This window comes from Ambystoma mexicanum, chromosome 3q (genome assembly GCF_040938575.1).
Source record: "Ambystoma mexicanum isolate Mex_15411 chromosome 3q, UKY_AmexF1_1, whole genome shotgun sequence".
In the NCBI taxonomy this organism is placed as follows: Eukaryota; Metazoa; Chordata; class Amphibia; order Caudata; family Ambystomatidae; genus Ambystoma; species Ambystoma mexicanum.
In genome coordinates this window covers 1,115,351,517-1,115,376,216 of record NC_090926.1, presented here as the reverse complement: position 1 = coordinate 1,115,376,216, position 24,700 = coordinate 1,115,351,517, and the positions used below count along the sequence as shown (strand labels likewise).

The 24,700-nt window shown below is 49.8% G+C and overlaps 1 protein-coding gene across 5 annotated transcripts in view; it reads right to left on the bottom strand.

The window, feature by feature from the left end:
* Window positions 1–24,700, bottom strand: part of LOC138447655 (neurogenic locus notch homolog protein 3-like) — a 798,580-nt gene that overhangs the window by 530,672 nt on the left and 243,208 nt on the right. The window lies entirely within an intron of this gene.

The window sequence follows — 24,700 nt, the reverse complement described above, 5'->3', positions numbered from 1 at the left end:
CATCTGTGTCAGTCTCATATTGAGACGAGCAAGAGGAAGAGTCAGTATGCACAAAGCCATGAGGCCCAGAAGCCTCTGGAACCACTAGGCCGACATGCTCTCCAATTGCATAAACACCCGACATGTGGCAAACAGATCCACCATTCTGTCCCCAGTCAGGTACACTCTGCAATTGATCGTGTTCCAACGAAAACCCAGGAAAATCAAGTCCTGAGAGACCGTCATGGAGGATTTTTGTCAGTTCACCAACAGCCCAAGGTGGAGCAGGAGCCAGAGGAGAGACTGAAGGTTGCTCGAGGCTTTCAGCGGATAAGGACTGCGCAGCGGCCAATCGTCCAAATACGGATACACATGGATACCCTGCAGCCGAAGAGAAGTTGCGATGACCAACATCTTCGTACAGACACGCGGCGCCGAGCTGAGACCAAACGGGAACACACTAAACTGGAAATGCTCCTCCCCCATGGAAAACCATAGGTAATTCCGATGCGGGCTCCAAAGGAGGATATGCATATAAGAATCCTGAAGGTCCACCACTCTGAGTCAGTCGCCCTTCTGTAGAGAGGACTTTATCTGAAAGGGGTGAACTTTAATTTATCTTAGGGAAGAGAAAGGTTGAACTGGGAAAGGTCTAGGATGGTGCACAGGCCAGCCTGGTTTGGTTTGGGCACCGTGAACAGACGGGAGTAGAAGCCCTGCCCTAGGGGAACGGGTTCCACCGCCTTGAGATCCAGAAGCTTCTGGACTTCGGCTCTGGAGGGAGGGCGTCCCCGACTGCTGGAAGGGAGGATTGATGGGTGGGGTAGTGGGAAGGGGCAAGCGGAAGCCCGCCTGAGTTACTGACAAGACCCACCAGTCCTCGGTGCTGGTCTGCCATGCCTCCCAGTGAGACGCAATGTGCCCTCCCACCGGGGTCTCGTGCGAGCGCCGAAAACCCTCATTTAGCAGGCTTCTCAGAGGAGAGAGCCACAGATCCTGAGGAGGAGGCTGAGGACCAAGAGAAAAACCGGCCTCGCTGCGTACGCCAATGGGAGTTTCCAGCTGGAGGCTCAACGCCGTCTTTCGATCTAGAAACCCCCGAAAACAAGAGAAAGACCGAGGCTGCAAAGGTGTTCTCTAAGCCCTAAAAGGTGGTTTAACCAGAACGGACAAAGATTTGGCCATCTGAGTACTGTCTTAATTTTAGTCAGCTCTACGTCTGTTGACTAATGGAACAGTTCTTTGCAGTCAAAAGGCAGGGCCAGAACTTCATTCTGAACCTCCTTGGAAAACTTTGTGGCATGAGGCCAAGCCTGACGAGAAGTGTCTACGCCAAGTGTGAGGCCCTGAGCTGAGGTGTCGACATGATGCGCCGCAGCCTTAAGCAGATCCTGCGCCAGGACTCTGGCATCAGACAAGCCAGCCTTAAAATCGTTCAGCTTGTCCGCAGGAATGAACTCAAATTCCGACAGGCCTTTCCACATTTTCATATTTGCCCCCGCTAAAATGAACTCTGCGTTTGCCTGGCGTAACTGCAGGGCCAAATTAGCAAAGATCTTCCTCCCCAAAGAGTCAAGCAGCTTGTCCTCTTTGGCCATAACCTGAGCCGCCGCTGTAGATGACAACTGTGGCGGAAGGAAGCGGGCAAGACGCCAAGGCTACCTCCTTCAAAGTATGAAGCCTATAACGAGCGTCAATCTTTTTGTTAACGTGCAGGCCAGAGTGTGGCTTATCCCAGACTTTGGGGCCCTCTGCCAAAACATCCTTCTGGAAGAACAAGCCGGTGCGCTCCTGAGAAGACAAGGTGAATGCCCCCGAAAGCACCCCTTCCCTAACAGAGCGGGGCTGGTCATCGCCATCCTGATTCTCAACCAGCGTCATGTTTGGCTCCGCCCAAGACTGGTCTATTGGAGATGAGGGCGGCAGAGGCGGAAGGGCTGGAGGTGGGCCAACTGGTAGAGGTGGGACAGCTGCCGGAACAACCGGTGCTGCGACGGGAACCGTTGATCCAGAATTCAGCCCAGGAGGGCAGCTTTCCTTAAAAAGACCTCTGAAATATTCCTTCATGGGGTCGGAGAGGAGAGAAGGACACTGGAAGGAAAAAAAAAATCTTCCAAAGATGCAAGTGTGTCCAGTCCTGAACATGCAGAGACAAGGACTGATGGGCGATGCACTGGGCGGAGCCAAGGAGGGAAGGGTTACGGCTGCGTGCGGTACCCCGCATAAATAGAGAAGGACACATTTTTCTGGTCCCACAGGATGGAGGAATGTCCCACAAGTATGGAGGAAAGGGGACGGGACCTAGGGGTATGACAGTTTAACTATTTTAAACTATTTTGTAATAAAAACTATTTTAGTTTTCACTGGTGTCACTCAGGACGAGTCCATTCCAATTCTTTAACGCACCAGATCAGATGTGATGCTCACCAAGTTCCAGTAGCAGCATGTATACAGACTGTCATAGGACAGGAGACCATGAAACACTGGCCATCAACTGACAACCAGTAGAGCCCTCTCAGCTAACTAGGAGTGCTTACGTACATAGGGAAAACGGGAGGCACTGAATTCACTGAGGATTATACATTGGTGGTAGAATCCATCAGGCCAAACTGTTGTCAAACCATTCAAAGATGGAGTGAAAAAAGACGGACATTGATAGTTGTTTTTTCAGTCTCGGTGTTGACAAAGTCGTCCCGCTGACACGCTTTATGTCTGATAAATGGCCTCCATTTATGCCACCGATTGTAAAGGTTTACCTCAACTCCCATACAACTGTTAGCCTTTAGGAATGATCAGCGCTGCCCCTTCAAACACTGGTCTCTCACCGATTTATGATTATTTATGGTCTTGTGAATAACTAGAGGCTGAGCCTCGTTAACATCAGCTGTAACCGCCGGCAGGCGGATCACGCCGGCGGCCAGCTCCAAGGCCACTCTAAGGCCTGTTGGGTGCCTGTTCGGAGCCACAGGAGCCAGGGGCCAGGAACTCTGCCCTTACCGCTCCAGCCGCAGCAGCACACCTCGGATCAGGGGCAGGAGCACTAGCCTCCTGAGCCGAGGAGCATCTCCAGCTACACACGGTTCGGCCGTGCGTCTGATCACCCTGCCTCACCGATTTTCCCTCAAGGGCTAGGGTTGCCATTGATCTCCAGTTGCTCGCCGATTGCTAAAGCGCAACGCTTCTTGGAATCGACTGACTCCGTCAGACTCTTCCGCCTGGCCCAGCAATGGCGGGCGCATCGCGGCACCAGAGCGAGGCTCTGGCCGCACGAATCAGCTGTTGACCTCCCATTCATAATTAGCCCCTCCGCCGGCAGGCGGGAACGCCGGCCTCTCAACAAAGGGCCGCACTAAGGCCCCTGTTCGCCTCCGGAGCCTTGGAGCCAATGTCTACTCGGACCTCTAATCCATTGTGAGTAGAGGGGTTACCCTCAGTCTACACTACTGTGCTTTCTGGTATGTCTTCTGCTACTCCGCAATCACATACATTTAGACTCGGTTTTTCTTCACCTCGATAACTGTTTGCTACATACACTTATGCCGCCAACTCTGTTGCCTCTTTGCGTTACTGCCACCTCTCATTAGTTCAGTCACTTTCTGCCCCTAATGTGGTATGTCTCATGACTGATACTGGCTGTGCCCTTTGGTCGTTAACCAACCACTGCAACTGTGTTGTGCCTTATGGTCATTAACTGACCACTGCCATTGTGTTGTGCCTTATGGTCTTTAACTGACCACTGCAATTGTGTTGTGCCTTATGGTCATTAACTGACCACTGCCATTGTGTTGTGCCTTATGGTCTTTAACTGACCACTGCCATTGTGTTGTGCCTTATGGTCGTTAACCAACCACTGCCATTGTGTTGTGCCTTATGGTCTTTAACTGACCACTGCAATTGTGTTGTGCCTTATGGTCATTAACTGACCACTGCCATTGTGTTGTGCCTTATGGTCATTAACTGACCACTGCCATTGTGTTGTGCCTTATGGTCTTTAACTGACCACTGCAATTGTGTTGTGCCTTATGGTCATTAACTGACCACTGCCATTGTGTTGTGCCTTATGGTCGTTATCTGACCACTGCAATTGTGTCATGCCCTATGGTCGCTAACTGACCACTGCAATTGTGTCGTGCCTTATGGTCGCTAACTGACCACTGCAATTGTGTCGTGCCTTATGGTCATTAACTGACCAGTGCTACTGTGTAAATGTCATATGGTCGCCCTCGCTCTCCCTACCATACTACGCGCGCTTAGACTCTACCAGGTCAACATGCCCCCCACCAACAGTCTAACTACTGCAAACTCACCACTGTACTCTTTCAGTACACTACTGACCAGACTGCTGCCTACCCTTCTCATCCTTATACTGCACCCTGGCTGCACCGCACCATACCAAACCACCACCTCTATTTACTACTCTTACTTGCATCTTACCTCAACTATGCCATCCCACACTCACCACACCAACCCTTATCTTAACAACCCAGCCCTCTGGATCCAGCACTTCGCCACCAGACCTTTACCTAACCTACCCTGCTCTATCTCCTTGAGAAATGCTAGACTTGGCTCGCGTCTCACCCACGCTTCCCATCACTCAGCTCACCGCATCAAACTGCCTCTCCCTCTGTCACCACCTACACTTTCACCTAATCTACCACCATCTTCCAACTCCCCTAACTTAAACAACATCAAAGGCGCGCTAATCAACGCCAGATCACTCCCGGCTCACGCCCTAGAAGTAGCTGACTTGATCCTCAACCTTGACCTCGACTTCTTAGCAATCACTGAAACCTGGCTCCACCCAGCTTCAGGTCCTCTTCTCTCCCTCGCTATCCCTCCTGACTACAACATTATCAGACATGACCGTAATTCCATCCAATCTAAAGGAGGTGGCATCGCCATCATCCACAAAAACGCTTTGAACTTCCACCTCTCAGCCACACATCACTCCTCCACTCTGGAAGCACTGACTGCTAAACTAGCTCTCACACCCAACCATTCTATCACCTTTCATCTACTCTACCGGCCACCCGGCCCACTATCTACCTTCGCGGAGGACCTCTCCAACATCTTCACACACAGCACCAAAGTTACCTCCCAGGTTATGATACTGGGGGATTTCAATTTAGGCCTCAACGACCCCAAGGACACCGCTGCTTCGTCTATTGACAACATCCTCACTAATGCTGGATTCACTCAGTTCCTAAACCAACCTACCCACAACAAGGGCAGAACCCTTGACTGGCTAGCCGCCCTCAACTGTCCCATCAACATCACCTCTAACCAACAGTGCGCCTGGACAGACCACAACTTAATTACATTCAATATTGAGTCCAAACCTATCAGCCTCCCTCACAACATTGCCCCGGCTATGGCCACCCGTAACAAACGTAACATTACCTGCGATAGACTCCTACCCCTCCTCCTTCCAGCTCTTAATGTTCTGGATCCATCATGCTCTGACCCTACGGCCCTGGTCGACACCTTCAACCGGGCCATGCTTACAGCCTTAGACACCATTGCACCCTCGAAACTGAGAAAATCTAAACCTCGAGCCCACCTAAACTCCTGGTTTACTCCCCATCTCAGAGCACTACGCAAAGAAAAACGAATTGCAGAATCCCACTGGAGAAGCAATCACTCTCTAGCTAACAAATCACGCGTACTCCTGGCCACCCTTAACTACAAGGAAGCTATATTCCAGGCAAAAAAAGACACATATAACAAACGCATCGAGCAAGCCAAATCTAACACCAAAGAATTGTTTAAAATTCTAAAAGAACTTGAAACTCCTGTTACCCCACCTGACACATGTACCAAAGATAGCACCTGGTGCTCCAAAATCCAAGAAGCTCTCCTAGGTAAGATTGCCACTCTCCAAATTAAAATTAACAACAAACAATCTAGCCTTCAATCCAACCCTCTACAGATCCCTATACCTACCACAAACCCCTCTATCACAGACTCTCTGACTCCTTTTAGCTTCTCTCCACTCTCCATTCTCGAAGTGGAAAAGATTATCACTAGCCTTAAACCGTCCAATTGTCAGGGTGACCTCTGTCCTGCACCTATTATCAAGGAAGCTGCTCACGACCTAGCACCTTTCATCACTACGCTCATCAACTCCTCCTTTAGCTCTGGGATTGTACCGGACAATCTTAAGGATGCATGGGTCATCCCGCTTCTGAAAAAACCTACCCTCGATCCCAGTATACCCACAAACTACAGACCAATTACCACTGTACCTTTTTTACTAAAAATCCTCGACCGCGCGGCCTACCTACAAATTCAGGAATACCTTGAATCTAATAAACTTCTGGGACTCAGGCAATCAGGCTTCCGGCCTCGCCATGGCACTGAGACCGCCCTTATTGACTTAAAAACGCAGATCGAAGATCTCAAAGACAAAGGCAAACTGGCATTATTACTTCTCCTGGACCTCTCTGCTGCTTTTGATCTCGTCAATCACAAAATTCTCTGCCATCACCTCAAATCAGCCGCACACTTCTCAGAAAATGCCGCCACTTGGATCAGATCCTTCCTGGATAATAGATCTATGCGTGTATTCTCCCCACTTGCGGCCGCACCACCCGCTCCGGTCGCCTGTGGTGTGCCTCAAGGGTCTTGTATCTCGCCCACGTTATATAACGTGTTTACCAAACCCCTTTTCGATATTTTGGATCACTTGGGCGTCACGTATACCAATTACGCTGATGACACACAGATACTCATCCCCATCACAGGCGATTACACAACTGACTCCCTTGCCATCAACGCCATCTACCAGGTCATCCAAGCGTGGATGGCCCAGCACGGCCTCTGCCTAAATGATGAAAAGACAGAACTCCTCATTCTTGGTTCACCACAAAAACTCACTAAACTTAACCCTGCCTTCAAGTCTTTCACCATCGATGGGAATACCATCCCGATTGCTAAGGACACGAAAGCCCTTGGGATTTACATCGACTCAACCCTATCCTTGACTAGACAATCCAACGCAGTCTCATCTGCAGCAGCGCTTACTTGCAAGCTCATCACCGCCTGTCGCCCGTTCCTAACCACTGCCAACTGCGTAACCTTGGCCAGGACCCTTGTTCTATCCAAGGTTGACTACTGTAATGCCCTCTATCTAGGTACTAATCTCTGCAACTTAAATAAGCTACAAATTGTCCAAAACAATGCGATCAGAGCGGCCCTTAACATTCCTAGGCGCCAGCATATATCTGACACCAGGCGCAACCTGCACTGGCTCTCTATCCCACAGCGCATCTCCTTGAAGTCCTTGGCTCTCACACACAAATGCCTCCACAACCAAGCCCCTCGCTACCTGGCAAACAGATTCTCTTTCCACAATTCCACCAGACCTCGCAGAGCGGCCCAAGCCAACTGCCTTGTCATCCCGCGCTTTAATCTCCTAAGATCTGGTGGAACCAGCTTCCCCATCCTGGCAGCCAAACTTTGGAACTCACTCCCCAATGACCTTAGAGCAGAACCTTCCTTCCTGAAATTCAAATACCTTACCAAAGCATGGCTATCCGCCCAAGACTGCTAACATCAGCTTACTGCCCTACTTGCACTTTGACCTACTCGGCATCCCTTATTAACTATCCTGTAAATCACTGCCTTATCGATATTCATTTGAATGTATATGTTGTAAATTTTGTAAATCTTCCTGTAATAATCTTGTAATACTCTGTCACATTGCCTTGTCATGCTTTCATCTTGTTGTAACTAAGTTAAGCGCCCGGATGCCCCTGGGCCTGGTGCGCTATAGAAATAAATAAAATACTAAAAAATACTAACATTCTGCTTTATGTCACTACAGTGCCAAAGCCGATATTGAACCCGTGGGCGAGCTCCTTCCAGTGCTCATTCAATAAGAATCCTCTTCCTCGCCCATCTCTAATCGCTTTTCTGCGTTTAAGTCTGGTCTGCATTTCGATGCGTTTTCAGAGGCTGGTGGCGGCAGGAGTGAAAGCTGGGATCGACGTGCTAAGCACTCAGCAGTACCCATTGGAAGGTGCCATCACCCTTGATTAGGACCAGGGCTGACAGCACCTACGTCTCTCACACGTGCTGCGAGATTGGTAAAACACTAATCAGACATGGTAAGATTCTTTTCACAATAACCTTTTTTGTATTGTTTAGCCCGTGGTGAAGTAGTGACTTGTGTGATGCGTTTAGCGACTTTTCGGAGGCTGCCAAGCTGCACCTTGGAACTTTGCATGAATAAGAAGCCAAAGGGGCCAGGGAGCAAACGGGAAGCAGCCGCCAGAGGAAGGCCGATTGTTTTTTTAGACAATCTTCTGAATTGTTTCCTTCCCCTCTGACGCTTCATTGAAGTCTGCAGTTCAACTCATTTGGTAGCACTTCATCCCAACTCATCCGGGCTTCCTATTAGCTTCCGGCCTTAGTAATAGGACAATGTGTGACTTCCATACACACATGGAAAGTAAGCCAAGCCAAGGGCCTTTGCACTAATATGCGAAAAGAACGTGTCCTTGCTGTGTTGGAGAAAGCGTCAGAGCTTGGGCACAAAGCTGCTCTGAGAATGCCACTCCAGGAGATTCTGTGTACAAGACCATGACTCGAAGGTTCTGTGGGCGTGGCTGCACTGAATAGGATGATGGGAGCCAGATCACACCGAAGGAGTCCTTGGTGGTCCGTAGACAAGGCTGCTCTGAGATTCTCACAGGGGAATGAATCATAAGCCAAATGAGACTCTGGAGTGTGCAAGAAGTTGCTCCGATAATTATGGGCGATTCAAATCTGATGATGAAGTACTTTGCATCAGTGCAAAGGGCATTCTGTCGGGAAGGCTATACATGCATGGGAGGAGATATGCGCCGGCTCAAGGTGCGCTCAGAGGGCGACCCCCCAATACAGGGCGCATTGCCTCCAGCTTAGTATCATGTAAACAGCGCCTATTTTTGAATCACGTCGTGATACGAGAACAGTTGTTCAGCAAACAGGTATCAGCCAAACAGAACTGAGCCCCATGTTGTTCTGCATTTGTGGTGGGTGGGGAGCGCACACATCTCGCACAGGGCTCTGGCAGACCTGTAGCTGGCACTGGAGGAGATCCACAGAATCAGTTAATGAGCTTGCCTCGAAAATATTACAGGCTTTAACGTCTGAGACATATATCCTTATAGTCTATGCACATAACTTCAACGAGAAGAGGCCAGGGAATGCCAGTGTTTGAGTTTTGCCCTGCACTAGATTATAGCTTTGACCAGTTCAGGGATGAAGCTTTCCGTGGCTCACCAAAAAGTAGGGGCGGAGCCGACCACACCATTTTGGGGGGTTGGATGGCAGTTTTGAAAGCTGGTAGTGAGATGTCATTAAACCTATTTCGCTGTTGATCCCCACATGGAGCCCGGTAGGCCGAGTAGATACTGCACCTTCCTTTGGCACATTTGAGGCATCTTTCACTCACAACGCACCAGAGGCGTATCAAGGATTGTGTAACAAGGGGTGGCCTTGAGTGAAGGTAGTAGGGTTTGCCCAAAAGAGGGAACTGGGCTTTTTCTGCCCAGACCGAATCTGTAGGAGCTACCAAGAGTAGCGGGGGAAGAGCAAACCAACCCAGGTAGGTTGAGGTGTTCATCCCAGAGGAAAATGTTTAAATAAGGGGTTGAAATGGTGAATTTTACAGTAGACTTTCTACAATACATTAGGCAAAAAGTCAGTTTACAATCTGTGTTGTAGGGTAAGACATGAAAAAAGTCCATTAGATGCCAAGTCATCAACAATGCACAAGAGCATTTTCAAACACATTTTCATAATGCCTTTGTCCACTGTAAACCAGTTACCCAACATGCTCATACGGATTGTGCCAAACACATCCATTCTGGTGCTCCTATATATGCCAGTATTAGCACATCAGAATATACTCATGTTTGCTTTGCCCACAATGCCAGTAATTCTACAATAAATGAATACCAAATTCGGTTGGGTGATCATTTTATATAAATATATTCTATGTACAGTGCTTTGGCGAAAGCACTATAAAAATAACCAACCATCTTTATACAAATCCCCTATATAAGAACACTCATGTTATATTTACCCATTAATGTCATAGAACATTAAGGTAACATTGCTTTACGGGCTGCACAAAGGCCCACCTATGTGAGAGCACTTATCTTGTTGACCAACACCAGTAAAAGAATGCCATCCCCCCATATATACATGCATACAATCCACACACAAACACTTAATTCTTAATTCAGTTTCCTTCTGGACCTCTCAGGCCCTTCCCCATCTAGGCCTCTGCATCTCACAAGCTATTTAGTTAAACAAAGGAACACTAATCATGGGCCAACTAAAGGTTGAGCCTTTAGCTTCCACATAGTTGCTCTATTGATATCATCCCATGGTCAGGCTTTTGTCCTCAGCACGTTTGCTGGGGCCTCAGTCACGGTAGGTAAAAGTCTATTTTCTCACCTTGGATAACAGGGTATTTAACTTACTTTCAAAGTATAAAAGTATGTTGAAAAGTAAGTAAATGCACTGCTCTCCGAGGTGACAAATAAGACAGCTTTTTGCCGTCTGAGCTCAGGCTGGGCCTCAGAGCATAATGAGGACTTCTGCGTCAAAGTGGGAGGGCTTCAGCCCTTCCAAGGCCATGCGTGGCACTAGGCATGCCAATATGTACTAGTGGTGAAGCAGTCATGGTCACACTACAAGTAGGACTAGAAGGGCTGAGAACAAGAAACGGACATGACAGGGTAACCCTGAACACTCAAAAGTATGTACAGAATTGAATCTTAAATTCCTTGTCTCTTGTTAGGGGACTTTTCCTACAGTCCCACCTGGAGGTAAGACTTTAGTAAACTATCCCAGTGGGATGTAAATCCCCCAACTCTTATCTTAATCTTTAAAAAGAATTGAGGAAATCCTTGCTGGTCTTTGTGTACAGAATGGCCTGAGGAAGTGTCCAGACAAAATGCTTGGTGAATGTGTGGACGGAGGACCATGTGGCAGCCACACAAATATCCTGAATTGGGACCCCACTCTAAAGCAGCGGAAGTAGCCATGCCACTGGCCGAACGAGTTCTAAGACCCTCAGGAGGTTCTTTTCCAGCTAATCTATAGCATTCAGAAATACAAGATGATTTACCTAGATAAGGTTTGTTCTGTGACCGCCATACCCAATTTATGGCCTGTGTAACAAACAAAATGTTGATCATTCAGTCTTAATTTAGACATCCAGGAAATGTAGAAGCCAAATGCAAGCTTTGGGTCACGTCTAATCTCTCCTCTTCCTTACCAGGATGAAGGAACAAGTTACTTACCTGTAACTGTTGTTCTCCAGCATGGGTCTGGCATGGATTCACATGCTCATGAATATTCCCCGTCGTCAGGCTGGGAATCCTCGGTAAAGAAAAATCAGTATCAGTTTCGTTTCTGATCTGTCTTTCATAGTAGCAACCAATCACTGATCTCTGCGTCATACTGACCACAGCCAATGACTGCCATCTCCCTAAGCCCCGCCTCTGGCAGCCATCTTCAGATTTGGTAGCACGTGAAGTGGCAGTCTGACCAAGTGAAGAGCCGCAGAGGGGTAGGCGGGAGTGTTCGCATGTGAATCCATGCCAGACCCATGCTGGAGAACAACAGTTACAGGTAAGTAACTTGTTCCTTCTCCAGCATGGGGTCCGGCATGGATTCACATGCTCATGAATAAAAGAATACATAGCAGTACACACATGCACAACCACGGGAGGTGGCAACAGGCTCAACATTAAGCAATACAACAACTCAACATTAAGCATCTCTTACCTTCTCACCAGGCTCACCTTAGGCGAACAGGTTGCGCAGCACTGCTTGGCCGACCCTGGACTCCTCCCTGGAATCCCGGTCGACGCAGTAGAATTTCGTGAAGGTGTGCGTTGGCCTCCACGTAGCAGCCCTGCAGATGTCCAGCAGGGGCACACCAGATAGGAACGCTGTGTTAGCTGCGATCACTCTGGTGGAATGGGCTCTCGGACAGCCAGGCAAAAGTTGTGACGTCTTCCGAACTCTTCGTGCGGTCCACGTAGAACTTCAGCGCTCTAGCCACATCCAGCGAGTGCAAAGTCCTTTCAGCCGGCGACGAAGGCGACGGGAAGAAAACAGGTAACACGAAGGGTTCGTTGAGGTGGAAGTCCGACGGCACCTTGGGCATGAAGGAGGGGTGCGTCCTGAGCACTACCCTTGTTTCGTGAAAAGTCAAGTACAGGGGCTTGCAGGAAAGGGCCGGGATCTTTCCCACCCGTCGTGCGGAGGTGATGGCCACAAGAAACGCTGTTTTCCATGACAAGAACTTCAACGGAGCTCGAACGGAGGTCCCATGAGCTTGGTCAGCACCACATTGAGCTCCCACGCCGGGGCCGGAGCCTTCACCGGCGGGAACGATCTGAATAGTCCCTTCATTAATTCCTTCACCAGACGATGAGACCACAAAGACGTCCGTCCCGTGGTTCTGGTGTATCGGGAGATCGCAGCAAGATGAATCTTGATGGAAGCGTGCGCCAGTCCAGCCTTGGCCAGCGTCAGCAGGTACGGCAGTACTTGAGGAGCCGCAATCTGTAGAGGGTTAATCTTCTGTGCGTGGCACCAGACAGAGAACCTCTTCCATTTGTGTCCGTAGCATTTAAGAGTTGAGGACGCCCTGGCCTTTGCAAGAACCTCTCTGCAGTCGGCCGGTATGTCGTAACCTCCAAACTCTAACGCTGCAGGAGCCAGGCCTGCAAGTTCAGCGACTTTGGGTCGTGATGGAGGATGGCGCCTCCTTCCCTGGAGAGAAGATCCGCGTCCACTGGGAACTTGATTGACGGGCACGCTGACAAGTCCAGAAGGTCCGGGAACCATATCTGCCTCGGCCACGCAGGTGCGACGAGGATCATCCTGCACCGTGACCTCTTGAGCTGGTTGATGAGCCGTATTAGCAACGGCAATGGAGGGAACACGTAAAGAAACAGGCCCACCCAGGGGAACGAGAAAGCATCGCCCATGCTCCTTGGCTGGGGAAACCTGCTGGCGAACCTCCAGCACTTGGAGTTTGTCGCCGTCGCAAACAGATCGATCTGGGGAGTGCCCCACCGTCGGAAGAGGCGGTCCACTAGATCCTGTCGTAGCTCCCACTCGTGGCACGAGCGCAGCTCTCTGCCGAGCGAGTCGGCAATGGTGTTTTTATTCCTGCCAGATGAAACGGCACCAGAAACATCCCTTGGGAGACGGCCCAATGCCACAGATCCTGCGCCTCCTTGGACAGGGCTGGTGATCTGGTACCGCCCTGCTTCCTGATGTAGAACATGGTGGTGGTGTTGTCGGTGAAGATCCTCACCACCTTGCCCTTGAGGGATGGAAGAAAGGACCCGAGGGCCCAAAACACTGCCCGGAGCTCCAGGACGTTGATATGGAGGGACTTCTCTGTCGGGAGCCAAAGGCCTCTCGCGTGCAGATTTTCGGTGTGCGCTCCCCACCCTTCCAGGGAGGCATCCGTGGTCACTGTCTTCTGGTGACCCGGGGTCTGGAAGTCCATGCCCGCCGTCAGATGCGCACGGGTGCCCCACCACCGGATCGCTCGTCGGAAGCTCTCGTCGAGTGTGATCTTGTCCTCGAAGCTGCCCGTCTGAATCCAGCGAGCATCCAGGAACTCCTGTAACGGGCGCATCCGAAGCCTGCACAGGCGCTGAGATAAATGCAAGAAGACATCATTCCGAGGAGGGATTTGATGGACCTCACCCTGGCCGCGTCCGCAACCAGCATCCGCTGCAGCTTGCCCAAGATGGCCCTCGTCCTTTCCTCCGGAGAGGCCAGAAGCGCCACTGTGTCGAGTTTCGCTCCCAGAAACAGCGTGTCTTGCGCGGGCACCAGGTGGGACTTGGCATAGTTTATGGAGAATCCCAGGTCCGTGAGTAGTTGGACGGTCCTCGCCGTGTGCTCCGCGGCGAGTTCCCTTGTCTTTGCTCGGATGAGCCAGTCGTCCAGGTAGGGGTAGATGTGGATCCCCCTCCAGGTGCAGCCGCGCCGCCACCGGTGCGAGGCACTTGGTGAACACCCTGGGTGCTGACCTCAATCCGAAGGGAAGGGCTCTGAACTGGTAGTGACGCCCTTGGACCACGAATCTGAGAAACTTTCGGTGTCCCTTTAGGATGGGGATATGGAAGTAAGCATCCTCCAAATCCAACGACTACAGGAAATCGCTCTCCTCCAGCTGACCCAGGACGTGCTGGAGGGTGACCATCCGGAACTTCTGTGCCTTGATGAATTTGTTCAGTCGTCGTAAGTCCAGGATGGGACGCCATCCTCCAGTCTTCTTCACGAGGAAGTATCTTGAGTAAACTCCGGAGCCCCGAAGCCTCTTTAGGACGAGTTCGATGGGGTCTTTCTTGAGCATCGCCTTTACCTCCAAGAGAAGTTGAGGGACGTGATGTTCCTTCCTGGCCACGGGGGGGAGGCGCGGGAACTTCTTTAGAAACTCGAGCGCGTGACCCTGGGCCAGGGTGTCCAGCACCCATCGGTCGGTGGAGATGGACTCCCACACGCTGATGAAGCTCGCCAGCCGGCCTCCCACCGGGGTGCTTTGGTGGGGGCCCGACCCCACGGCCGGTTCAGTCCTGCTTCGACGAGGCTTTGCCGCGTTGTCCTCCCTGGCGACGACAGCAGGGTCCGCCCGACTTGCCTCGTCCCCTGTAGGCTTCCTGTGACGAACGGGCCGCTTGACGATAGGTGGAAAAATCAGCTGCCTGAGCCTTTGGAAGTACCCTGCTTGCCTCCGCCGCTCCGAAAGGGCGGCCGTCGTTGCTGGAGAACACCAAGAGCTCGGGCCGTCTCCGTGTCAGTCTTGATGGCTTGTAGGGAATCGTCCACTGTTTTCCCAAACAGGTTGCTCCCGTCGAACGGCATGTCCAAGACTCTGGTCTGCACGTTCTGCCGTAAGTCCGTTGCCTTGAGCCATCCACACCGTCTAAGGCACACGCCGTTGCCCAACTGGCAAAATCCAGTGTCAGCGATGTCCGTCGCTATCGTAATGGCGTGGTCCGACGCCACTTCTCCTTCCTGCAAGATCTCTAGGGCCTCCGCCCTCGTCTGGTAGGGGGGCGATTTTGTACCACAACTCCCTGTCGTAGCGGGCTACGATAGCCAAGGCGTTGGCTGGCAGCCTTAATCGTCGTTGCTGCCGATGAGATGACTCTGCATCCCATCGTGTCCAATTTCTTTCCCTCGCCGTCCGGCGGGGAGGTTGACGTAGAGGCCGAGGCCCCCCCCTCTGCTTTCTTCCTGGCCGTCGCGGAGACGACCGAGTCCGGGGTCGGCTGTGCCCGAAGGCACAAGGGGCCGCGTCCAGGACCCAGTACTTCCTCTCGTACCAATCCCTTCTCGCAGGTGTTGTGGATGGGTTCTTGAGGAGGGCGAGACCCTCATCCCAGAAATCGTCCAGTAGAGGTACAGCGAGGACCGTCTTCCTCTTGGTCTTGCGCCGTTGATAAAGGAAACCTTCCTTCTTCTCTTCCGGGCAGAGCTGGAAAAGCTTGGATGCCCTGGCGATCATGGCATGAACCGATCCAATCTCGTCGGGCGGGGAAGCCCGGGGAGGTGGTGACGCTGGGAGATCCTCGTCGTAAACCTAGTCGTCTGTACCCGTTGTGGCTGTGTCCATCCCCGTATCATCCACACGGGTCATGGACGGGGAGGAGGGCTGAGCTGGGCGCGATGGTTGAAAAGGAGGTGGAGGATGAATCCTTCTCTTAGGAGGAGGGCTCCCAGAAGGGCCTGGCTCCGGGTCCCCCGTCGGGAGCAGTTCCTCCGTTGGTGGCAACGGCAATCTCATCCTCATCTCCGAGCATAAGGACTGTATAGCCAACAAAATGGCCGCCGAGTTGTCTGGCGGCACTGGTGGAGGGGATTCCGACAGTCGGTCAGGAGCCCCGTCGCCACACTCGACATTATCGTCGTCTCCAACGTCGGGGTCCCTCCCGACAGGCTGGTCTTCTTCCACGCCAACGCCGTGGCTTAAGATTTCGATCAGCTCCTCTTCAGAGGTTGAAGCCGAATCCACGATGACCTCCTGCCCCCCCCTTTTCTTCTCCGGAGGTTTCACGGGGGTCCTGTCGATGGGCATGAAAGAGGACTCCCTCCGCGGTGGCAGAGAGACTCTGGGCCTGAGGTCGCCACCACTGGTGTAGCCTCCACAGGCTTAGCCAGTGCCGCCTCGACTGTCTCGATCGAGACCTTGGCCGGGTGGATCAAGGCTTTCACCACCTTAGGTGCGCTCACCGCCTTCTCCTTGGGGGGGGGGGCAGGGTGAGGGGAGGGTCACCGCCTCGCTCCCCCTCCGATGGGGCCTTCGAGCTCGACCGGGGTCTCTCCAGGAGCTTCGCCGGGTGCTCGGCCTTCCTCTTACCCGAGCCAGAGCGTTGGCTCGTGGTTGATGGCGCCGGGGAGGAGGCGCCCTGCCTGGCACCCGTAGAGTCTGACCGTTCGGCACTCCCAGTGCCAGCGGACTCGCAGTGCTTGGCCTTCTGTTGGGCCCCCGTCGCCGGGGCGCCCTCAAAGGTCTTAGAAGACCGCTCAGACATTTTCTTCTTTTTCTCACCTGACGGGCTCTTCCCCTTCCAGCCAGTTGGCGAGACGCAGATGGCGGTCCTTCATGGTCCGCTCCGACATATTGCCGCAAAACGCACAGTCCTTCTCCACATGCGTCTTGTCCTCATGCAGGCAGTAGAGGCAAAGGGAGTGTTCATCTCCTTAAAGACATTCTGAAGCTGGCATCCAGGGCAGACCCTGAACAGCTTTCCGGGCGTCGAGCTTCCCTTCTCCTGGGCCATGTCCGAGATGGGCCTGAGAAACTTCTGGAGTCCTCCAAAAGCATGGCTCGATGAAATCTTCACCCTTGAGGGGCGTGAAGAATCCAACATGGGTCCCCATTGATCGGATAAAGAAACGGTGGAGCTTGAGGCTCTTTTGACCGTAAAAAGAGAACATTTTCCTATGAAAAAAAGCACGAAAAAAGCACTAAAGCTCGAGAGCAATAGCACGAGGATCCCAACACTTGAACGTGCGGTAAAAATCTGAAGATAGCTGCCAGAGGCGGGGCTTAGGGAGATGGTAGTCATTGGCTGTGGTCAGTATGACGCAGGGATCAGTGATTGGTTGCTACTACGAAAGACAGATCAGAAACGAAACTGATACTGATTTTTCTTTACCGAGGATTCCCAGCCTGACGACGGGGAATATTCATGAGCATGTGAATCCATGCCAGACCCCATGCTGGAGAGGTGTAGGTTAAAAAGACAATAGTATAATCTTCAGAGATTAATTAAAGTTTTACAATTTTGGGCAAAAATGTTGGTTTAACTTCCTTAGACAATTGTGTATGGGAGGCTTGCAAGACGAGGCCCGAAGTGGACTAACCCTACAGGCTGATGTAAGAGCCACCAAATGGAGGGTCTTCAGAGTTAGCAATCTTGAAGGACAGGAATAATAGGCTTCAATGGAGTACACATTAGAAATGTGAAAACTAGGCTGAGATCCGGTCCCTTTTCAAGCCCGGGTTTGGGAGGGAAAACATTTGTCAATCCTTTCAGAAATAGAATAACCAGTGGTAATTTGAAGAAAGATGGCTCTTCAGTGGAGTACTTAAAAATAGATCACGCTGCCAGACACCCTCTAATTGTGCTAACCTGGTGCCCCAGTTTAGTCAGGTGGAACACCACCACCAAAAGGGTCCACATTTGTATCCATGAACCAGCTGCAGTACTTGTTCCAACAGCAGTGGTATAAAGAGTTGGTTGCTGGACTTCTGGCTGAACGTAAAATTTCCATTACCCATTCTGGGAGGTTCCAATCCCTATGCTCTTAGAAAACATGTGTGAAGGTTGAGAGTCTTGACCTCTGGGTAGAGAACCTGATCCTCCTCTTGAGAGAGAAGGGCTTCTCTTTGTGGCAGACGTAGTAGAGGGAAGATGGATGGTCCGAGTACCACAGCCTCGTAGTGCAATCCAGAGCAATTAGGATCATGGATTGCCCTAACTTTCTCAACCTCCTGATCACATGAGGCATGACAGGGACTGGAGGAAACGCGTACAGGAGTGGAAGCTCCCAATTCACTATGACCACATCTCCTAGAGCTCGCCTTGGGGGAAATTCCCTGGAGCAGCACAGCTCGCACTTCAGGTTGACACTAGTCACAAATAGATCCACTTGAGGGTTTCCCAAAATGGTGAAGACTTCCTGAACTTGTTCCTACTTCTGGGAGACTAAGCTCTGCCTGATCAGATCATCCGTCACTTTGTTCTCCTCTCTGGCTAGGTGAAATGCTGATAAGGAGATTCCGGCTGATGTGTAGTTTGGATTCAGACAGAGACCAATGGTTGAGGTGAGAAATGTAAGTAATGTCAATTTCATTTCACTGCTCTTGGAAACAGTTTAACCAAGAGAGAGTTTTTAAACCTTATGGAAATCTGAAAGACTTCCCTGTGCCACTGCACTGAAGGTGCTGTGTCACAATTTAAAAAGATGATACCTATGCAGTTTGTCAGACTCCTCATCTCGGGTGGCAAAGCTTTTTCCAAGGATGCATCTAGGACTGCCCCAATGAATGAGTTTTTGAGATGTTATCATGTGCGACTTTTTGAAGTTGAGGGAGAAGCCCAGTTTGTGGAGGGAGTGGCAGGTTACGCTGAGATGTTCCAGGGACTGTGCCAGGGAAAGGAGAACGTGCCCTGATCAGCCAATTGTCCAGGTAAGGGTAGATGTGAATCTCCCCCCGCCCCTCTCCTGAGAATTGCTGACACCACCGCCATCAACTCGGTGAAAACCGTCGGAGTGGAGATCAGCCCAGAACTCAAGTGATAATGAGAACCGCCAATGGGGAACCTCAGGTATTGTCTGTGCTTGTGATGGATTGGCACATGAAATTAAGTATCCTGAAGGTCCATGAAGCCATCCAGTCCTGAAGCTGGGGGGCCTGAAGGATCTGAGAAAGTGTAACCATCTTGAACTTCTCCGTCCTGTTATGTTATGTTATTTGGCATTTATATAGCGCTCTATATATCATTGGTATGACGTCAAAGTGCTAGTAGGTTAAAAGCCCTCGGGGACCGTAGTCCAGGTCAGTTGAGAGATTAGGGTGTTGTAGGGTTCTTGGGTGCACCAATTGTGTGCAGCTGAAGTAATTGCCTTATGGTAGCTGCATTCTGGGATTAGGTGTGGTAGTATTGATATCGGTTGAATGTGTGCAGTCTGGCGGGTGGGCACCAAGACTAGGTTCTGGCTGTGTTAGGCCTGCAGGACGGTTGTGTGCAGCTAGGCCGGTTTGTGATGGGATATAGCAGTGTTTTATTAGAGTGATGAGGTGTTCATGGGATAATGTTTGTATGTGAGCAGAGAGACCGAAATTGATCGAGGGATGTAGCTGCACTCTAATTGTGTGATGTGTAGAGTGTAAGCATAGTGATATGGGAGGAGTGCGTTTCAGTGGAGTTATGGTCTAAGGAGATAGATATTTCCGCATTTAAGGCATGCTGTTGCTTATAGCGAAATATGCATATTCAGTGGTGACATTGTTCGAGATCTCATTGAGCATTAGTCATCAGGTTGCTAGGGTTCAATAGCTTCAGATAGTCGTGGTTGGCATTACGGAAAGAGCCACGTTTTTAGAGCTTTGCGGAAGGTCAGTCTTGGTTGTGTCGAACATGAGGGAGAGACGGGGGCGAGTTCCATAGAGAAGGGGCCAAGGTTGAGAAGGTGGCTCCTCCAATCCCGACAGAGGTTGGGATCACTAGAAGGGCGGTGCTTGATCTTAGTGTGCAGGATGGGAGGTATGGTTTTATATTTCTTGTAGGTATAATGGGCCAGTCTTGTGCACTGCTTGGTGAGTAATGCATGGGATGTACTTAAGTCCAAGATGGGTCTCAATCCTCCGTCTGTCTTGGGGTTTAGAAAGTAAGGGGAGTAGCAAGCCTTGTTCCTCTCCGCTACAGGTACTGGTTCTATAGCAGCTTTCTCCAGCAGGGTCAACATTTCCTGCATAAGGAGCAGATCTGGAACTTTGAAAGAGCCGTTCCTTGGTGGATGATGCAGAGGCCTTTTTAGAAAGGGAAGGCAGTAACCCTCAGCAACTGTCTCCAATGCCCATGCATATGAAGTAATACCCACCCATTATTTCAGATGCTGAGAGTCTACCTCCCACTGGGCTGTTGTGGAGTAAGGCCTCCGAGAGGTTTTGAGGCGGCTGATGCAACGGCTGTTCAAGCAGTCGCTGCCTGGGCGGTCTTTCCACCTCTTCTTCGTCCACCACGGCGGAATCTTATGACCTTTGATTTGACAGTCCTCTTCCTACTGAGGAAGAATAGCGAAAGGACCTGCCCCTCCAAGCCGTACTAGAGGGGCAGGTTTGTGACTGTCTGATTGCAGTGCCATGGGATTTCTCCAGGCTCTCGTCAGCCTTGCTGCCAAATGTGTGCCGTCAAAGGGCAGTCTAGACCGCACATCCGTAGAAAAACCAGCCTCTCAAGCAGGTAAATCTGCGCTTTACAGTCCTAGAAACCATAGCCCTGCTGATACTGTCAGCAGAGTCGAGACTAGCCTGGAGGGATTCACACATTGCATCTTTCCCATCCTTGACAATGTTTAGGAAACAGTCTTTCTTCCCCTTCGGGGATATGTTCACTGCCATTGCTATGCAATCCCATAGGGTGAAAGTGACTTTAGCATCAACCTTGCTGGACTTTTAATTTGTATCCTGGAGAGAGCAAGACCTTTTTCCCACTCATGTATTTATAATTGATTTGAACACTCTTTTGGTTTTGGAGTCTGACAAACTGCATAGGTATCTTTTTAAATTGTGACACAGCACCTTCAGTGCAGTGGCACAGGGAAGTCTTTCAGATTTCCATAAGGTTTAAATACTCTCTTGGTTAAACTACTGTTTCCAAGAGCAGTGACGTGAAATTGACATTACTTACATTTCTAGGTTACCCTTTCAACAATTAGTGGCTGGTGGCAGTGGTTTACTTTTTCCTACCATTGCGTGATTCTACCGTGGGCTGCAATTGCAGCTGCAGTAAAGCACCCATGGGTGCCAATTTTGTCAAAATGGCCAAGTCTTTTTTCACCATTTCTTGTTGGAAAGGTCCTTCTTGAGATTTACTCCTCCCTCTTGTCCCCACAACTGAGGCCCAGGAACAAAAGGATCTGCCATACTACAGCTGGAACCAATTTCTTCAGACCTAAGGTACTGTGAACTAAGGGGTACCTACCTCTTGCTGTGTAGTTTGCTTGTCCTCAGTTGAGACTTGCATTTACTGCCTTTTGTAGAGTTGCTTGCAGCTCTGCCTTTCACAAGCCTCCCAGTGTGTGGCCCAACAGTGATTTCTTTTCTATAAAAACTATTACATTGTGCAAAACTTTACTTACCTTCAAGAAGAACTTCAGTTCCCCTAGACTTTGCTCAATTGACTTTGGCTGTCCTGGCTCCCTGATACTCTATCCTCCAAATGTGTGCTTTGATCGGTCTCTCCAAAGAGTCACACATCCTTCACTTGTGTGGCTGGGAAAGGGTTAATTTACATTGCATTGTGGGTTTAAACATGCTTACTGGTTTGAGATACTTGTAAACCATTGTTTTCTCCCCTGACCTTTTCCTTTTTGACACCTAACTCAGTATTGCTCTAAATGTACCAGTGATATATTAATGTCCGCTCATCTCAGGGAGTAGGAAGTATGTGTGCCATCCGAAATGGGTATTTGCTGATTTAGTGAAACAGAGTGTATTTATTGAAGTATAAATTGTTATATATTTTGCTCCCTTCTAAAGAAGGCTTATTCAAACACTGTTAAATTAATAAATATTTTCAATATCAAGAAACCTTGGAGTACAAGTTTTATTTGGATACTTGTCACTGTGAAACTATGTTGCAACCCTACCGCTCATATTATCCCCTTATCTAATAAGCCTGGCTGCTCAGTCACTTCCAACTTGAGTAGTACATGCTTATACCAGAGGTTGGGTTGCCAAGAGGGAAAAAGGCTCCCCTCATTCAGGATTGAAAGAGTATGTTTCAGAAGTCCAGTAAACAGTGGTGGGGATCTCAGTAGGAAAGAGGATTAAGCATAAAACTGATTAATCTCTAACTATGCTTCCCATCACCACCAAACAAGGCATATCCTGTATTACAATAAATTCACTCAAATGCCTAGGTTTACTCAGCCAACAAGTCAAATTGGCAATTAGCAAAAATGAACAATATATTTAGCCAAATCAGCCAAACATGTTTCGTTCCTTAAATTTAATCACGTATTAGAGGAACTTCATCAGGGGAATGGCGAAATACACAGATGTTTCAACCCAGTGTCCTTTGATAGTGTAAACCACTGTAAGGACTGGATATGGGCATCTGTACTTCTATCCTCTATGTGGTAGACTAAATGCACAAAACACCCAAGCAAGGCTCTCAATTTGGTAGCTATGAACGTGCAGCCAGGCTTAAGCTTTCAGGAGGCGATGCAGGCAGGTTCACAGTGTTTCCCCAAGGCCCCCACAAAGGAATGTCCACACAGTACGTTAGGTGATCACAGCTTCTTCATATAAAATATGATACAGTAATATATACATTTAAATAATAACACTTTGTACTTGGATATACTTATTCAAAGAATGGTAAATATTTACACGCTGTGGTACCACACAATACATACATGCTGTAATAACTGCACTAATTGCAGACAGACTTAAAAAATGGTAGGTGAACTTAAGTGAGGTGTATCAGCATATACTAGGGAAGAAAGGCAGGTTAGTTGTGAACAGTGGCAGAATGCTTTCTTTAAACTAGATACACAATTCTGTGTGAGGCTCCCCCACCTCGGCAACCTGTAATGAAAATGGTAGGGAGTAACTTCTGTTGTCTTTTACAGCCCATTCCAATAATGTTCAAAAACCTTCTGCTTTCTTTTAAAAGGTTCTACCACCCAAAGCACCCGAGGGGCCACATGAGATCACGATCCAAGACCAATCTGGGACCCCTGGATGACTCCCAAGGCTTGAAGATGCTCTTAGTCACAATACCTTTTGGTGCTTTGGCAGGTGATGGGGCAGAGTTTCTCGGTATCACTCAACGATTCCCTCAGAGGAAGGACCCCCTTTGGAAGGAGCCACTGGGATGCGGAATCCAAGAAGAAAAACCAAACCAAAGTCTTTCTAAAGTGCAGCAGTTTGACCCTTGGCGGTGCTCTCCTTTGGTCGACGACTTCTCCGACTGTAGAGTCCTGTGAAGATTAACCTTTCTGTGGTCTCCTTAAAGGCTTGGCAGATGAGGGTAAGAACCCTTGGACCCTTCGATGATTTCTGGCAGTGATGGGTGCATTGGTCACATTTGGAATATCACGGTTTTCAGACTTTAGGTTCTTCAGTGCTGCAGCCGCAACACAGACCTCTGGGCAGATTCTGGGAACCTGGACTCTACCACTAGAGCAGACCTCAGACTCTCACCAAGTCTGGACCCTCTGGATGTCTTCGTTAGCTTCTGGTGGTGAGAAGCCCACAGACTGACCTTTCTCAGCGACTCTGGACTCTCTCCGGTGGGAATAAGTGGTCAGTGATGGTGAGATGTCCCTTGAAATTTTCACAGGCAGTTAGGAACTTTCGCACCTTTGCATGTTCAGCAGCACTGCACCATGGTATCCCCTCTTCTGGGCAGTAGACCGCAACCACTTCCAGTGGCCACAAAATGCACTCTGGACCTGGGGCAACTCCAATGGACTCTCCGACTCGAGATGTCCAGGAACTCATCTTCAGGACTCACGAAGGCCCCTTCGGATGGCAGGCACACAGGACTGGCTTCCAGGGCACTTTGGATTAAGATCGGCAGTTTGCACTATAATCCCTCGTAGCTCAGGGAAGAGGTCTCCAGGCCCTCTCTGGATCAGTCCTTGGGAGACACGATAGCTTCAGATTACAGTGAAGAAATGCAGAAGCAGACCTCTCCTCCAGCTAGGCTACATGGACCATCTTCTTGCTTCAGCTTCGACCTCTGAAAAAATTGGTTCGTGAGAGGTCCCCAGATATACACATCTGTCTCATTCTCTCTGGCTGAGCCACGCTGAGGTCAGCCAATCACACAGAAGGGCATTCATGCAGGCAGCCAATCGGGCTCACAGACCATTCACTTCACCCAGACACCCATAACAAAGGAATGTTGATTGGGGCAAGTATCCTGCCTTTTAGCACACTACACTGCAATCATGTCAGTTTCAGTCAGGGCTGTCTCAGTCATTGTGCCACACACAGAGAGAAGTGGTAGAGCAAGGACAGGGGGCCCTGTCCCTCCATAGGGCATTTCCAGAATCACAACCACAATAAAATATTTCCATTTAAAAAGAACCAATCACCTTTATATATCTGGGGTTTTTCTTTTTCATCAGTGTATCACATAATTCACACTAACAGATGCACGCGCAGTTCCAAGTTTCTAAAGCACCTTAGTCTTGTTCAACTAAACAGCCAAGTACTTCTATTCCAATGTGATTAGTATTCGCATGCATGTTCACGTTAAATGGCAATGTGAAAGGGAGCTTCCCAACGTGTCTAGCTTTCTATTGCGCTCCTTAATATTGAAGTTTATTCCAATTCGAGCAGTACATCTGCGCAGTGTCACATTAAAGTTTCTTGACCTTCAAATAGTTTCATGTATGTGAGCAACATTCCATGCTGCTGACCGGACTACACATG